The sequence below is a fragment of the Protopterus annectens genome, chromosome 7.part0 (assembly GCF_019279795.1).
Source record: "Protopterus annectens isolate FY-2018-M chromosome 7.part0, PAN1.0, whole genome shotgun sequence".
NCBI classification, from domain to species: domain Eukaryota; kingdom Metazoa; phylum Chordata; order Ceratodontiformes; family Protopteridae; genus Protopterus; species Protopterus annectens.
The window spans coordinates 53224748-53237911 of NC_056739.1; positions in this window are offsets into that span (position 1 = coordinate 53224748).

Genomic DNA, 13164 nt, shown 5'->3' on the forward strand with positions numbered 1-13164 from the left:
AGCTAGGAAGGACTACTGGTTGGCTAACAAAGAAACTAAGAAAGAAGTTGCAATAGCAAAGAATAGGGCATCAGAGGCACTCTATCAGCTTCTGGAAAGAGACTCAGTAAGGGGCACAAAGAAACTATACCAGGTTGCAAGGCAAAGACAGAAAGATAAAGAAGATAGTCAGACACCCTTCATAAGGGATTCCAGCAACAACCTGCTTACCAGCCCACAGGACATCAAAGGCAGATGGAAGGAGTATTTCCAGCAGCTTCTTAATGAAGAAAACCCCACAGAAGTGGTACTGCCCCAGAAACAGCCTACAATGAGAGTAGAAGAGGAGCCCAGCTTAGAAGAAGTAAGAGCAGCACTAAGGAAAATGAAGTTAGGGAAAGCAGCAGGCTCAGATGAGGTCACAGCAGATATGATAAAGATGCTGGGTGAGCTAGGGGAGAAATTGCTCCTGAGGGTACTAATTGCAGTGTGGAGAGAAAGGTGTATCCCAGATGACTGGAGAATAAGCATACTCATGCCAGTGTACAAAAACAAAGGGGACATCCACAACTGTGGACAGTACAGAGGCATCAAACTCCTACCACATTGCATGAAAGTTCTGGAGAGGGTGATTGATAAACGGATACGCAGAATAGTAGAATGTAAGATGGGAGATGAACAGTTCAGATTCAGATCAGGATGCAGCACAATTGACCCGATGTTTGCATTGAGACAGATACTTGAGAAGAAACTAGAGAAGAGGAGAGAGTCAAACTGGGCTTTCCTAGACTTGGAGAAAGCATATGACAAGGTCCGAAGAAAGCTGATCTGTGCAGTACTGCGGCGGTTTGAAGTCCCAGAAACATTGGTAGAATTAGTACAGGCTATGTACAAGGACCCAGTGACTCAAGTACGAACAGTGTTTGGCCTCACTGAGGGGTTCCCAGTGGGAGTGGGTGTACACCAGGGTTCAGCTCTGAGCTCACTGCTGTTCATACCGGTAATGGACTACATCAGCAAACAGGTTGGAGGGGTCAGAGCAACAAAGCTGCTGTATGCAGATGATGTGGCAGTACAGGCAGACTCTGATCTAGAACTTCAGCAAAGGATAGGAGAATGGAATACAAATCTGAAGGCAGATGGGATGAAACTAAGCACAGATAAGACAGTGGTAATGGCAGCAGATTGGGGAAATCATAAGAAGCTGAGAATAGAGATAGATGGGAAGATAGTGGAACAGGTAAACAGCTTCAAGTATCTGGGAGGGGTGGTTGAGGAGAAGGGTAGTCTGAATGAAGAGGTCAAAGCTAGAATCAGAGGGGCTGCAGCCAACTGGCATAGAGTATCAGGTGTAGTCTATGACAGAAGAATGCCAAAGAAGTTGAAAAGTAAGGTGTACAAGACAGTGGTGCGACCAGTACTACTGTATGGTACAGTAACCTGGGCAGTAAAGGCAGAACAGTTGAAGAAGCTAGAGGTGATGGAAATTAAGTGCCTGAGAAAGGTGGTAGGATGCACACTGTGGGACAGGTGAAGAAATGAGGACATAAGAGCAGAAGCCAAAGTAGCTCCAATTGCAGAAAAGATCAAAGAGAACAGATTACGATGGTATGGGCACATGTGTAGAAAAGTAGAAGACAATCTGGTGAGGGAGATTTGGGACAGACAGGAAGAAGGTAAGAGGAAGCGAGGGTGTCCAGCAAAGAGGTGGATGGATTGTGTGAAAGAAGATCTGTGACAGTCAGGCATGAGTGTTGAAGAAGGCAGGAGAGTGGCACTGAATCGAGAGAGTTGGCGACAGTTAATATGATACCCCGACCTCATGTAAATGGGAAAAAGGGGGATGATGATGATGTGATCCTAATACTGTACATTATGTGATGGTAATACTGTACAGTATGTGATCCTAATACTGTACATTATGTGATCCTAATACTGTACAGTATGTGATCCTAATACTGTACATTATGGGATGCTAATACTGTACAGTATGTGATGCTAATACTGTACATTATGTGATCCTAATACTGTACATTATGTGCTGCTAATACTGTACTGTATGTGATGCTAATACTGTACATTATGTGATCATAATACTGTATAGTATGTGATGCTAATACTGTACACTATGTGATGCTAATGCTGTACATTATGTGATGCTAATACTGTACAGTACATGATGCTAATACTATACATTATGTGATGCTAATACTGTACAGTATGTGATCCTAATACTGTACATTATGTGATGCTACTTCTGTACAGTATGTGATCCTAATACTGTACATTATGTGATGCTAATACTGTACACTACGTGATGCTAATACTGTACATTATGTGATCCCAATACTGTACATTATATGATGCTAATTCTGTACATTATGTGATGCTAATACTGTACATTATGTGATGCTAATACAGTACAGTACATGATGCTAATACTGTACATTATGTGATGATAATACAGTACAGTACATGATGATAATACTCTACATTATGTGATGCTAATACTGTACACTACGTGATGCTAATACTGTACATTATGTGATCCCAATACTGTACATTATGTGATGCTAATTCTGTACATTATGTGATGATAATTCTGTACATTATGTGATGCTAATACTGTACAGTGCATGATGCTAATACTGTACATTATGTGATGCTAATACTGTACAGTATGTGATCCTAATACTGTACATTATGTGATGCTAATACTGTAGAGTATGTGATCTTAATACTGTACATTATATGATGCTAATACTGTACATTATGTGATCCTAAAACTGTACAGTATGTGATCCTAATACTGTACATTATGTGATGCTAATACTGTACAGTACGTGATGCTAATACTGTACATTATGTGATCCTAATACTGTACATTATGTGATGCTAATACTGTACAGAATGTGATGCTAATACTGCACATTATGTGATCATAATACTGTATAGTATGTGATGCTAATACTGTACACTATGTGATGCTAATTCTGTACATTATGTGATGCTAATACTGTACAGTACGTGATGCTAATACTGCACATTATGTGATCATAATACTGTATAGTATGCGATGCTAATACTGTACACTATGTGATGCTAATACTGTACAGTATGTGATCCTAATACTGTACATTATGTGATGCTAATACTGTACAGTACATGATGCTAATACTGTACATTATGTGATGCTAATACTGTACAGTATGTGATCCTAATGCTGTACATTATGTGATGCTAATACTGTACAGTATGTGATCCTAATACTGTACATTATGTGATCCTAATACTGTACATTATGTAATGATAATACTGTACAATATGTGAAGCTAATGATGTACAGTATCTGATCCTAATACTCTACATTATGTGATGCTAATACTGTACAGTATGTGATGCTAATACTGTACAGTATGTGATGCTTATACTGTACATTATGTGATGCTAATACTGTACATTATGTGATGCTAATACTTTACAATATGTGATGATAATACTGTAAATTATGTGCTGATAATACTGCTACAGCAGATCACTGATTGTTTATTAACAGTTATCAAAGAACAGGAGAGATACGTCACTTGTTTCCATAGTCAGCCTCCATACCCATCAATTACGGTTACTATGCTGATTTTGTACACCTCATATATCTGATTTTTGCAAAATAATAGCAATCATAGTAAAAGTAATGTGCTTCAAGTTTGTTACTCCCACACACAAAAGTATTGCATCTTAAATCATGCGTGCACACAATAGTCCTGCAAAGCCAAATTAGTCACAGTTTAAACCACACAAACAATAAGACAGTCAGTTATTTTCATCTACAGAAGGCTCCAGCCCATCCAGCAGTTATAGCCACTTCTGCATACTCTTCAGACATCTGACTGCAATTAAAATAATGGCAAAAGGCATTGAACATTGTTCCATAGAAGAAAGTATCAACACATTAAAGTATTCCATGTTGCAAAACACAAACTAAATCAGTCCTGCAAAGCCAAACTAATGAACAAACAGTATTCATTATTCACACCAGACAGCCCCGGGAATAATAGCTATTTTGTGTACATCTCAGATGTCACACTTTTACAAAATAAAATAAAATAAGAGCCATACAATAATATTATGTTTTTATGTATTTTCTGAAAGATATTAAGTCTAAAACTCAAAAGTATGCCATCATGTTTGTCATATTAAATCTGAAACTCAAATGTATGTCATTAAATACCAGAAAACCAAAAATTTGCAAAGAGTAGTCCAGAAATATAAGGCAAAATCATATGGATTGGTATGAATATGCAGCATACCTCTTGACTTCTTTAATAATCAACAACAAAGATAAAACTAATGAGAACATAAATACATAATCAGGGACAACTTTTAAATATTACTCTAATTCACTTAAAAAGTTAACAGAGCAACAGGTTTTGCATCAATACTCATTTTGAGAGCAAAAAGAAGCATGAAACCCTAATGTCTAGTATTACTTACTGACGTTACTCTCTAGTATTATTTACTGATGTTACTCTCTGGTATTACTTACTAACATTACTATATCATATTACTTACTGACATTACTATCTCGTATTACTTACTGATGTTACTCTCTAGTATTACTTACTGCTGTTACACTCACATATTACTTACTGACATTACTCTCTAGTATTATTTACTGATGTTACTCTCTGATATTACTTACTGAAGTTACTCTCTAGTATTACTTACTGACGTTACTCTTCAGTGATTTACCAGAAAGTAGATGAAAAGTCAGCAAGCAAAGGAGTGTAGTATTGCTGAATTCATCTTCAAGTATTGGTGAGCACCTTCACAAGGTAGACCCTGTTTTTAACACAATCTCACCAAGATGACACTGATATATAGGCTGTATTTATATAGCATATATCATGGACATAAGTAGGTTAAAAATTTAAAAAGATAGCTGGGTGCACAACACCCAGGATAACAAAGTGCCCAATCCAGCTAGGCACATTGGTGCCAGGACTGGAAAAGATGACAGTGTAGAATCCTCAAAATATGGAAACATTCCTACAATGAGGCCAGGCCCAGGGGGAGGATGGTCCCCTGTTGTAGAAGGAAGTAGCAGTCCACAGAAATCACAAAAACTGATAGGCCAAAAAAGACCCATAAAGACAAAAGAGTGGACTATTGAGGATAAGAAAGAAATTATGTATTGCTACTATTATGCAAAAAGCCCAGAATTTCCAGATTCAAGACATATAAAATGATTAAGAGAGAAATTAGAGGAAAGAAAAATACTTCCACAAGAAAAACTGTCAGAAGCTTCATATAAAAACAATATATTCATTAATACAATATATTTGTGGAAAACAGTATATAGATCATGAAACATTTATCTGTTTGGAAAAATAAGTATCTGAGGTAGTGAGACAATAGAAAGTATACCTAGAGATTTTTGAAAAGTATAAAAAAGAAATATGGACATGGGAAAGAAAGAGAGATTTGATATGCTGCAATATTTATGCAAAGGAGAAAGCAGAACTAACCAATACAAAAAACGCAGCACCAACAATATTTGAAGAGAAATACAGGCAAAGGAATCCAGACATGTAAAACTTTACAATATAAAAAATAAGACAAAGAGGAAAAATAGAAAAGGAGATTAGTAATGGAGAAGTTAAAGAAATAGAAACTGTGGTTATGGAGTACTTGAGAAGTGAAGCATACAGTGTGGAAAATCTAATTCAGAAAGCACCACAATGGGATGGTGCAATAGATATCCAAATTAAGGGGAAACCAGTCGAACAGGAAGGAATTAGTGAGGTGCCATATGAAGATATTTTGGAGCCTTCCACAGGAAACCAGTATAAGTGTTCACTTGAAGCTGGACAGCAAGGGAAGGAACAGGAAACTGTGGAAACTCTGAAGCAGTCAATGTTGCGGAATGATAGCCCAGTGAGTTCCCATATGACAGAGCAATGGATGACACAGGATGAAATTGAAGAGAATGTGCCACAGGAAGATGCTATAGAACTTTCTATAGAATGCCTGCAGGAAATGGAAAATAAAAAAATATGCCATCAGTTTAGAAGAAAACGAGCTAAGAGATGAATTGCTTGATTTAATAGAGATAGATAGATATATTAAGATTGCCAGAGCGGGTCACCTGACCATGGTGACCCCTAACCGGGAAAAGCTGAAAGAAGAAGAAGACAAAGAAGATAGATATAGTAAGATCAATTTAAGAAACAGATTGCAGAAGGTCAATAAAACCCCAAAAGTCAGAAGCTTGATAAAACAAATGAACATAGTAATTAGGGCTGTCCATAGAGGTCCATGCAATATAACAGAAGTAAACAGGATATATTACTATGCAGCTAAATTAATAATTGATAAAGTTCTACCACAAGAACACAGGGTAGTGAGGGAAAGGAAGGGGAGAAATCAAATGCCATCATGGAAGAATTGAATGGATAAAACTATAAAGCAATTAAGACAAGATGTGTCACTGTTATAAGAATATAGAAGAGGCAACAGATCAAAAAAATACTCGACAAGATGTGTCACTGTTATAAGAATATAGAAGAGGCAACAGATCAAAAAAATACTCAGAAACATAGACATGATTAAAGCAATGTGCAGTATTAGAACAGCCCAGACTCTATCATGCACTATCGCAAATAAACTAAAATTCAGTGCACAGGTGGAAAAACTTGGAAAATATGCAGATAAATATAAAGGAAATGTACAGAATAAGCAATTTATTGATGACCCAAAATATTTTATAGAAAATTGGGAAATAAGGCAAAAGGAATTTAAGGACCACCAAAAAAAGAAGAAATAAATACATTTGGAGAAGTATTTATGAAGATCCTGTGGAATATAACAAATATGCTAAATGGATAGAAGAAGTAAAAGAAAGAATAAGACGTTTAAAGGTACAGGATATGAAATGGTATGAAGTAACGGCCAGAGAGATTGAAACAAAGTTAAGAAAAGCCTCTAATTGGAAAACCCCAGGTCCAGATGCAGTACCTAACTTTTATTATTATTAACATCTTTGCATGAAGATTTAGCCATGAGTAAGAACTATTTATATGGAAACCCCGAACAGACACCAGCCTAGTTAACAACAGGAAGAACAATGCTCCTACTTAAGAATGAACCTACAAGCTACCCTAAAATTATATACCAATAACTTGCCTTCTGACAAAGTATAAACTATACACTGGAATTGAGGCTGACAGAGTTTATAGTCATTTAGAAGAAAATTCAATTATGCAATAGAACAAAAGGGGAATAAAAGAAAGTCATATGGGACAAAAGATCATTTGTTGTTAAATAAAGTCATAGTGGAGAACTGTAAATAGGGCAAGAATCTAAGTATGGCATGGATTGACTACAAACAAACATTTTAAGATGTTTTCTATTTGTTTCTAGTCCTAATTGTGTTTATTTCCATATGGCACACTATATTCATAGTTCCTTCAGATGACAAAAAAAAGCATACCCTGATACATTATAGGAAATAAAAAAAAAATTCCATTCCTATACTTTAGATGCATGAATATAAAAGTAGATATAACTAAATAATATATTTAATGGGGTAAAAAACATATTATTAGGTGTAATAGGTGAGTACAAAAATTCCTTTAGTAACCATAACATGGTGTGTTAAGGATTTTAAGTGTGTATAATACCAATTTCCCAATAATCTTTTTTTTTGTGACATATGACTGATCTATTAATATAGTAATTACTTTTATTTAAGAGAGAAGAGTATATATATAAAAGTCTGGAAAAGAAATACCCCCTAACTATATTTAAAAATAATATAATAAAAATGATGAGAGAGAAAAAAAAATAATAAAACAAATTTTTTTTTTTTTCTCTTCTTCTTCTCTGAAGTCTTCCAAAGTTTCAGTCAGTTGCCAGTCTCTTTATGAAGGACTAGCCCATTCCAAACATTTGATGGTATCCCATATTCATGGAAAAAACAGTGCTTAAAAATGTATACAATACACTCTACACTGATCAACTACATTATAGTGACCATAAAACAGTGGAAGACTACTTTGCAATTTCTGCCCCAATCACTCAAAACTACACCTTCCACCCAAACAAATAAATAATGTACCATCATCATCATTGATACCTACTAAACTACTAAGGGTCACCATTTGATGACAGCTCAGATTTAACATGCACACATCAGCCAGACAATTTAAGACCGTAAAAGAAAACTCGGATCCTTGTCACTAAATAATGACCCCTCTATTCTAACCTAAGCAGTTTTCGATGCTCTAACAGTTCATGCGAAAATCAGACTATCTCCTTCCTCCTGGCACCACTTATCCTACCACACTTACTAATCTGGGCCTCCTGTTGCCTTGAATCTAACCACTGCTCTTCTATGTATTATAATAAATATAATGCTCTTTTACTGTATGTTGTTTGTACTGAGTGGACCTTTAGCTGCCCAATGTTTTTCATATCTAACCAAAGTAAATGTCTCTTCTGACGACTCATGTACTTGTATGTATTTTTTTAAACCTATTTGTATATTGTTATGTCTGTGGAGCTTTAAGCCATGATAAAGATCTAATTATTATTCCAGGATTAAAAATTCAAAGGGGGGATATTCCAGGGTGACTCTCTGTCACCGCTGCTATTCCGCTTTGTGTTTAACCCAGTAAGCTGTCTACTTAACAGCTTAGGCCATGGCTATAATTTGGCTGCTAGAAAACAGCAAAGTGTAAAGACTTATCATCTTCTCTTAGTCGATGATTTGAAACTGTATAGCTCATCAGATGAGGAACTGAAAGCACAACTTCAAGTTGTCAAAACTTTTGCAGATGATATAAGAATGTAATTTGGCCTTGATAAATGTGCAAAAGCAACCCTTAAAGCAGGAAAACTACAGCACAAAGAAAACATCAGTTTGGGACAAGAATGGGATATCAAATAACTTGAGCAAGAGGGAGTCTATAAATATTTGAGAATTGATGAAGGATCAGCAATAAAACATGAACATATTTGATGGCCTTTGTTCCCCATTATTTTAGTCTTTGTCCAGATTTCTTGCATTAAGAGGTTGAGAGGCATGATGATAATGCAGTCAAATTATTCATTATACTACATTCACTGTGTGTTATTGTGTGTTACCTTAGCACAGCTTGCTTTAGCAGAATTGCATGGATATAACCACACCACAAAAGAGCTGTTTACTGTTGCTTGGCAGTGGTGCACAGTGCCAAATTCCACACAAACATGGAGGCCAATAAGTGAAGGGATCCACTGGTTTTCTTGTTACTAATGTGTGTTGTGTGTAATTCTATTTTTTGTGATTATAGGTGTTAAAATTGGGTAGATAGGAAAGTGGTGAAATGGGGACAGGCAGGGGAAAGAACCATAGCCATCCATTTTTTCAACAGTGTAAAATGAAAATATGTACAGAATATTAGCGGAATTTGGACTGTCACCTGCACAAAGAGGGGTGACAGCAATGCAATCATGTTATATAGCCAATTGGACTAAATCAAGTGTGTCAAGAAGACATGTATGAAATGGAAAGCTATGTATGAGATGATATTTTTTTTGTGAGACAAGTGCCCATTATTTTTAACTTCAGTAAGAGATGGATGACATGGAGACATTTTGATGACACTTAATAGAAAATAAAAAAAAAAAAGAGATAAGGGTCGGGGTGAGAAAAAAGCAATCAAATTAGTGCCATCATATGTGACATACAATGCATTATCACAATAATACAATTTGCATTTATGTATACTTCCTAAACAAATTATAATTACAGATTGAGCAAAGTAATCGTTGCAATGTGCAGATATTACAATTATGCTTTGTCCAATTACACAGATTAAAGTTAGTAGAAGGGCATTTATGCCTCTTTTGTAGAATTTAATGTATGTAATATTATTGAAGAATTGCAGTATTATATACTTGTTACTTGTGGTATTTGAACCCACAACCTCTAACTACAGTCTTATACTTGACTCCTAAAGTTGTTTTTGCTACGTACTGATACATGCACACTTGCTTTTACAATTGCATGCTTACTTTGCTGCTACTGTATAGGAAAAAAACACTTTCTTTACATTTTAAAGCTACAATAATATTACTTTTGGACTGCATAAACATCACTTGCTTCCCTCAGTCTCTTTAGTTGATTAGCATGGGCTTCCCTCTTCACATCTATTTCAGAAGTAACATGAAAAGAAGAGAACAGAAGAACATTATGCATACCAGTCATGTCTATATTTAGCAAAAACACTGAGGTAAGGCTCCAGGCTTCAAAGGTTTATTGTTCATAAAAACAAGACACAAGCGCTTTCACCCAGTGGGCTTCTTCAGGTGTAATAAATCAAGATACTGGCTCCTCTATTTATACTAATTAACACATACAGCTTAGAGCATTCTTAAAGGTATATTCAGACACAAGCTCTGTATTAAACAATGCTAGTAAAGTGCAAAAGTCCAAAATACATAAATACAATATAAATATAAAAACATAGATGTAAGTAAAATACATATAAACCTGCGACTAAAAACATTTTATCTGCGCAGGGGTTTATTTCTTAGAGCTGGTTTTAGAGGGATATTTTCATTCAGGCCATGACCTATAGTAGCTTTAAGTCTAATGATCCATCTGGCCTCTAAATTTTCAGTTTTTATCTTAACATCACCTCCACGTATACTTTCAAAAACTCTACCTATAGCCCTAAAAGAAAATATATGTTGGGAATTGGTATCACTGGTATGTTTTGTTAAGGCATTGTGTGAACTGCCTTTTCTTATATGATACACATGTTGCCTGATTCTTTCTTTAAAAGTTCTATCAGTTTTACCTACATAAAACCTGCTACAAATATTACATGTAGCGAGATATACTATATGTAGGGAATCACATCGAGCATTAGTATTAAAAGTAAAAACCTCTTGTGTATCTGGATGTTGGAAGGATGTATTAGTATCTATATACCTGCAGAAATTGCATTTACCACAAGGTCTGCTACCTTTGACTCCACTTGGATGAGTGTTCTCTTTAAAATAACATAACTGTCTATGTAGGGACTTCTGATTTTTAAAAGTAAACTGTGTTTAGCTCCAATGTATTTTTTAATCTGTGTATCAGATGTTAAAATTTTCCAATTTCTATTAATAATGTCAGTATAATGTTGTATGTCTCTAGCATAACTAAAACATAACCTCAAGGACTGTAAGTTTAAAATGCATCTATTTTTCTGATTGGTGACATTGGGTTTAGAAAAGTAAGGCTTAGCTTTACTTTGTCTCAATCTCAAGACATTGTTTAGACCCTTGGTTTATAAGGTTAGGTTCATAGCCCCTTTGTTTCAACTCAACCTGTACTTTGGTGAGTTGCAAATCAAAATCAGTGGCACTAGCATTCAGTCTAGAAGCTCAAAAAAATTGATTCTGTGCCACATTCTTAAATATAAAATCAGGGTGCATACTGTCCCTATATAATAAAGTATTAACATGACATTCTTTCCTGTATAACTTCACATTAAACTGACTGTTCAAGTCCTGTAATACAGTAACATCCAGAAAATTAATCTCAGTCAAAGAATGATTTACTGTAAACCTTAAAAAACTCGTTATGGTATTAATAAACTTTACAAAACTATCAAATTCAGGTACTGTACCTTCCCAAATCAAAAAAAGGTCATCCACAAACCTTCTAAAAAATCTAATCTTGTTTTTGAAATTAACATTTTCTAAGATGGCTTGTTCCCAACATAACATCGCAACATTAGTGTAGCTGTTGGCACAGGAAGTCCCCATGGCAACTCCTTGTCGTTGCCAATAAAATTTATCTTGAAAAATGAAGACATTGTTTTCTAAGACCAATTTCAGTAGCATGCATATAGATCTTATAAAACTACTATTGTGTTTGCCACAGTCAGTCAACACTTTGGCAACACTATTAATACCATAATCATTCGGTATAACTGTAAACAAGGAAACTACATCAAGTGTAGCTAACAACATGTGTTTACCCATCATTGGTTCTATATCATGTGTGAAAACATATAAATCTTTGACAAAATGTTCAGTATCTTTTAAAATATGACAAGTTTCATCAATCAAAGGTCTTAATGTTTTCTCTAAAAAAATGGAGATTGATTCAGTGCACCAGTTTCTCCCAGCTACAATAGGTCTCATGGGAGGATTTTTTAGATCCTTATGTATTTTGGGAAGACCTTGAATAATGGGTACAGTTGGACTGAATATCAAAAAATAATTATACAGGTTAATATTTATTAAACTAGACATAAACATGTCTTTTAATGTTTTATGCACTGTGCTAATCATCTTATTGACATGTGTTCTGCTTATAATTTTATAAAACAAATCATCACTCAACAGCAGCAGCATTTTGTTAACATAATCATCCTTATCCAAGACAACAGTGGGGCTTCCCTTATCAGCAGGTCATATTATGATCGTAGGATTAGACTGAAGGTTTTTTATTGCTAAATATTCATCTTTCTTTAAATTATGCCACTTCTTCCTATCAACCTTATTGTTCAATTCATGAAAAACTTTGTGATCATCATCAATACATAGCTTTTCAAATACAGAAAGAACTGAGTTCAACTGTGGAGTGAAGGTACTCGTTTTTTTAAAAACTGAACCTTGAATGTCAACATTGTTCTCAAACATTAACTTCAACATCAAATTTCTAGTAAAAAGTTTAATGTCTATAATAATATCAGCTATGTTAGAGTCCATAGTTGGAATAAAAGACAGTCCTTTGTTTAAAACATTATATTCAGCTTCAGACAAAATGTATTTTGACAAGTTCAAAACTAGTTTTTCATGTTGAGGAAAGCTTTTTTTATGTTGCAAGGACTCACCATGCTGTCCGTTTGCTTCCGTTTGTTTCTGGTTATGCTTCTCTCCCTCGGCTCCGTTTGTTCCGTCCTTCCTCGACCTCGACTCACAGATCTGTTTCTGGTAGGTAAAGGGAAACGTAGCCCTGTAGAATGTGGACTGCCTAAAAAATCAGGTGTGGCAGGTAAAAGTTCATCGATGCCCTCTTGTATACTGCCATTAACCTCTCGATGCACTTGGGCTTGAGTTACCATGACTTTCTTTCTGGTAACTGCTGTGTCGTTATTAGGGCAATCGCAACCTAACTCAGCAGTTGCAGAGCTCCGCCCT